Consider the following 6,044-nt stretch of genomic DNA (forward strand, 5'->3'; position numbering starts at 1 on the left):
TCTCAGATTTGGGCTATTCATTTTTAGTCACTGTTTATTTGCTCTAGTGGGTATTCATTGTTACATACTACTGAATATTCTACCTTATATTTAAGTATAATTGTATTTCAGTACATTGAGATTTCAGCTGAGGAGTAGCCCTCTATTTTTGTAATATAAAGGTCCAATTTTGCCCTGAGCAAACTCAGTAAAATATATCTCAGCAAGAAAGTTACTCTGGCCTTCTTTGCATAAGCAAGCTGTGATTGCTTATCTGATTTTGTGATTTACTGTTAGGCTCATAGAATTACAGTATAATTTGTTAGAGGGGTCTTCTGAAGGTCATGAAGTCCAATGTCCTGATCAAAGCAAGACCAGCTAGAACAGGTTGATCAGGACCTGGCTCAGTCAAGTTTTGAGCATTTCCAAGGATGGAGCCTCCACAGCCTTTCTAGACAACCCATTCCGGTGTTGAACTACCCTGAAAGAAAAAAAAAAAAAAAAAAAAAAAAAAAAAAAAAAAAAAGAACAAAACCCCCCAAACAACCCAGAAAAACCCCAAAACCCTTCCCTGGTGATTTACTGTATTTATGCACCAGATCAAGTAAAACTAGGTAGAAGTGGGGAGACAGCTTTCATCCTTGTATTAAGATGGAGTTAGATGATATTCCATAGCATCAGAATTAAACAAATTTGATTTTGAAAACACATTTCATGTTTAAAAGAACAGAAAAGATTAGCTTTGGGTCAGTTGGTGCCAATGTGATGAGAAAATTGTCTGCAACGCTTGCTATATTTTTAGCTAAAAGTTTACATATTGATTCTATAAGATAGACTTCTTTATTACTGCGGATTTGCTTTCACCCTGAAAAAAAAATCAACTGCTTCTGCAAATGCCACAGTTGCTTTTTGTTTGTTTGTTTGTTTTGTATTAATAATAAAGAGCCCCAGGCAGCAGTTCAGCATTGCAAAGCCCAGTACAAAAACTCAGCAAGAAATTCTACCCTGACACTACCTTATACCCAAATAGCTGCACTAAATCACAAGCAGGTGAAATACAAGAAATAATGTAGTTTGTTCATAATAGTTCATAATAATATCCAAGACTGAGACAGACGCAAGTCGCTATCTTGTTCTAGCCCGATCCTATGTCCATGAAGGTTGCTCAGCAGTGTCCCATGGACATCACCTCTGGCATTCAGTCTTCTGTCCCTGAACTGACATAATTTCTGCTAGTAAAAATGATAGAGAAACAGAAGCAATGCAACTAGGTCTGAGAAAGAGTAGGACATTGATTTACTTTTCATATTGCATGCTTATAATAGGAATTTTATTAAGGTTTGATAATGACCAGAGCGCTTTACTGTAATGTCTATTCAGTGGGTGGTTATAAGTGCTGGCACAGTATCCCAACACACATTTCTGTTTTATAAAAATGCAAATAAATAAAGAGGGTGTCTCTTGAGAGCTGCTTTGCATTCCTTAAAAGCTCTGGCTTAGAAAGAGGGATCATAAGGAGGTGTGAAAATTTAGCACTAAGGTCTTAATTCTGCCATCATTCCCACGACCACACCAGCTGTTCCAGGCAGTGAGAACTGCACCCTGGAGAACAGGAGCAGGATGGGAATTAATGGAGCACTGCCGCTTTGCACCAACCAAGGAGCACATCTGATGTGCCTAGCGCACTAATGGCACCACATAAATAAATAACAACGATACCATCTCCTCAGGGGAGGGGGGTGATGTGATTAAGGGTGAAATCCTGGCTTTTTACAGCCAATGCCAGATTTCTTTACATCAGCCAGGCCTGAATTTCACCATAGCGGGATTTATTTCCTGTGGACTTTCTCCTCAGTAACTGTGTGCTATTCTGAGAAAGCATCCTTGATAGTCAGAACAATGAGTGTTTACTCACTTGAAGAGATCCAGTGATTTAATGTCCCACTTTGCTACAGGGAACACAACTTTAAAGGCAGTTCTGTGGCTTTAAATTCCAGTAGCATATTTCAACAGGTTTCAAGGGGCTGAAAGCCAAATTTCCAGGAAGAAACATCATCTTTTGTCATGACAGAATTCTACCATCAGAGTCTCCAGGATAAACACACCATGAATGTGGAAAGCAGGGACTCTTAGGTGTAGTTTTGAATACAGCTGGACCTGACTCTTAAAGCTGTTCCCTCATTATAAAGAAATTATTTGTGTTTTGAATATATCCCTGCATAAATCCAGAGCAAAAATGATCCATAAAAGGTATCATACTTGAAGAAAACAACTCCTGCCACCAGGACCAGTTAAAAGAAAGTGATGGATAATCTCATACCCATCTGTCTTTCATTTCCCTACCGAATGACCTGGTTTCTGCTAAACTGACATAACTGGGAGTCTTCTGGATCTACAATGAAATGCTTTAACCACCCTGCTACCTTAATGGTGGGAGCTGAGTTCAAGAAAATATTACCAGTATTATAAATTTGAAGAAGACATAATACTAATGACTATAATATACTTACGATTCTCTTGCTTGAAATTATTGCAATATAAATTAAACTTGTGTCTTGAAGTTCCAGAGAAGTAGAAAGTTCTCTATGACTGATAAAACCCAAATTTTGCTATAGCGAGTCTCATTTGTGTGATCTATCCATCCCAGAAGCTGCAGGTATAACCTAAGGTTACCTGGGGTCCAGTTTTGGATTTGGGAAGGATCTGGTCCTAGAAGGGATTTTGAAAAGGCACAGATTTGTCTGTGGGAAGGACTTGTTTCCAGCCCTGTGGGAACATCCCCATCGGCCGCAGCTTGGTCCCCTAGCAGTGACCCAGTGTGCTGAGGCTGTGGCTAAAGGTACCAGTGGAGTTTATAGGGCTGCAAGGGCAGGACCAGAGCTGGGAACTGCAAAGCATCTGTGGCACAAACTGTCCGCTGGGAATGAAGGCAGACCTCCAAATCAGCATGGACAAAACAGTACAGCTCGCAGGAAAGAGGATCCGTGTCAAATGAACGATTACCGTGTCACTGAAAGGAAGGCTCTATTTGATTTTTTATTTTGTATACGTTGTGCTGGTCTGCTTTCCCAGGTTAATGACTACTCTAAAGAAAGATTTCCTTGTTCACATACAGTCTGAAAGAGCTGGTGACTGGAGGAAGTTCAGCTTTTTAAGGGAACCCAGAGACTTTCTGTTTTAATTTTCCCAGTTTCTAGCTGGGGGCTGAGACCAACAAAATGATTTCTCAGGAGGGACTGTATGGAGGTTGAATACTGCCCCTTTAGGTGCTGTTAACTACCTGACAATAGGGTTACATATATGAACTTACAAATATAAGTAAGAATTACTGATTTGTGACCAACCTGTAAACCATCACATATATTTCTACTGAACAATAAAAAATTTTGTAGGGTCTTAGTTTTCAATAGAAGTTAAATTTATATGTGAAAATTTTATTAAACAGTGGTACTATCTAGACAGCAATAAATCAGTGTCACATTTTTAAATGTAATTTAATATTCATAAAGAAAACCAGAAAAAAATCCTTTGATAATGATTCAAAAAAATTCTGATAGGAATTTCTTTTCTGTGGAAAGTCAAGGTTCTGATGCAACTTTCTGACTGTGTAATACCAAATTATAGATACACACAAAATTCTAAAAGCTATAATATTTTCTATGGTGTCCATATTAAAATGATGTGCAGTAAGTTATAGTGTTAAAATAGGAATATTCACAATATGTCATTGAATTTTTCAAGATAGAAGTAAGAATTAAAGCAAAATACTTCAAAGCTAATTTAGGAATAGTATGTGAAGACATGACTCTCAGATTCTTGATATTTTTTTTTCTCTGTAATAAAATATCCATTCCCCAGAACACATCTTTTTCTTAAAATCCATCTTTTTCTTAGATCTCAGTCCACACTTCTTGAATTACTTTGTTGAAAGAATTATATGTTTTAAAATGCTACGTTTCTGAGTACATCATAAAAACACATCTCCCCTGCCTAATGAAGTAGTTTTACTCAGAGCATGGAAAGTAAGCAGTAAATTTTAATGTATTAGAGTATAAGATAAGCATGGTCCTAGTTTTTGGTTCGGGGCAGCATTCTGTTTCCAACAGCAAATGCCTTAGGCATGCACTACAGTTTCCGTAAGAAGCCAATAAAATATCTGACCAAGTGGTTATTGCTGTGAAATAAATCTCATCTATGAAAAATATCTGGCTGGTCCTATTTGTATTCATAACAATACAAATAAATGTTCGCATGAATATGAAAAGTCAGAAATGTATTTTATGCAGCTTTTATTTATTCTAAAATACATACTACTCTGTGCCCTCTGAAGTGACTGAAACTGGTAGACCCCGAGGAGACTCTGTGCGTCAGGCTTGTATGCAGCTGGGCTGGAGAATTCAACACAGCTCTCTTCTTATGCTTCCACGGACAGGCCTATTTCTTTTCAGTTGTTTAAGCTTCACACCGACATCACTGATGGATAAAACTACATGGGAGTTTAACACATTTTTGTCAGACTTAGGTGGTACACTTTATAGATGTGTAAGATATTTCTTATTTCCTTTTCCTCAAAAAGTACACACTTTTAATTTTTTTTTTACATACACACACAGTTTGCATCTTTATCTTTCCTGGAAGTTAATTTCCAAGAAACACTTCAACATCAACCACAAAAATTATCATTAAGTTCAAGTGTCAGTGCCCACTTGAATAGCGGTGGACTTTGTGTCTTCAAATATAAAATACATGGTTTTCTGTAGTTTAAAAAAGACAACTGTGTACCAGCTTCCACCACCTTCTACTCAGTGCATATTCAGAAGCTCTTTTTCAGAAGCATAAAAACTTGAAACATGTATTTTAAAAAATGAAAGCATGTGTGGTGCAAAATCTGAATCTGTCACAGAAACTAGATAAATAGCTCAAATGGGCCAGATCTAGCCAATGAACGTAGTGTTTGACATCAGTGATTTATACTATTTCCCTTTCATGTTATAATAATTGTCACGAATTGAATTTATGTTGTGCCATTTCCTGTTCTAGCTGCAATCTTTGCTTCAAGAAAAAAAGGTTTCAGAACTTTAATGCCTTCAGTGTTCTTGGAAAGATAACAGTAAACAGGACTATTTTATGATTTCATTGCTTGGTTATTCATGTTCTTTCTTTCTTTAGCCTTCAGGGAGAACTAGAAGGAAAGGGCGGGACAAAGAATTGGCTTCCCATCGAAAACACAAAGAATTGGATTGTTGCTGCTGAAGGCAAAAAGTGAGCAGGGGAAAACGATGCTCCCAAAATTACTCCGTAACAGGAAACCCTATAAAGGTCTACCATCCTTCTGCTAGATCTGCATCAATTTGCAGTTTGAGCAGCAGAAGGGGCAGATGTTGGATCAAAGAGGAAACATTTACCTAAACAATGAAAAAGTACTCTCCCAGCCTCTTTATAACCAATGTATGCCAGATTGCACATAGCCATTACTCGGTAACAGAAAGGCAGAAGATTTCTATTAAGCATGGTGTTGCCTGATAGCAGCAGAAGCAAATAGTGAGCATGAGGAGAGAAATGAATGCCTGATGGGAATTCAGCCCGGAAGCCAGCAAGAGATCATTAAGAAAGTATATGTTTCATTGCAATATCTAATGTGATAATATTGTCTTTATTGACATGATGCATGCCTTTCAGCTCTAAAGTGGAGTTCCTCCTACTGAAGTGCACATTTCTGGAAATGAAATGTATTGACTCATAAAATTCAGTGATACACTGAAACAAACAGTAAACAAACTGTCCTCAACATTCTCTTGTCACCATGGCAGGAAAGAAATATCAAAGAGTGAATTTAGCCTCTGTTCCACAGATATGAATTAAAAAAGAGGCCTACCTTAGCTAAAATAATGTTTGCGATTAATAAAACCATACTGTCCCAGCAACAAATGCAGTTAATATTCATCCAAAGAGGAACTGGGCTATTGGGCCACCTGTTGCATCTAACTGTCCCCCTTCCTGGGAGGCACACATTCAAAAACGAGTCACAAGGACATCTTCAGCAGTGTGTTTAGCTAGATGGACTA

The sequence above is a fragment of the Falco naumanni genome, chromosome 6 (assembly GCF_017639655.2).
Source record: "Falco naumanni isolate bFalNau1 chromosome 6, bFalNau1.pat, whole genome shotgun sequence".
Lineage (NCBI taxonomy): Eukaryota > Metazoa > Chordata > Aves > Falconiformes > Falconidae > Falco > Falco naumanni.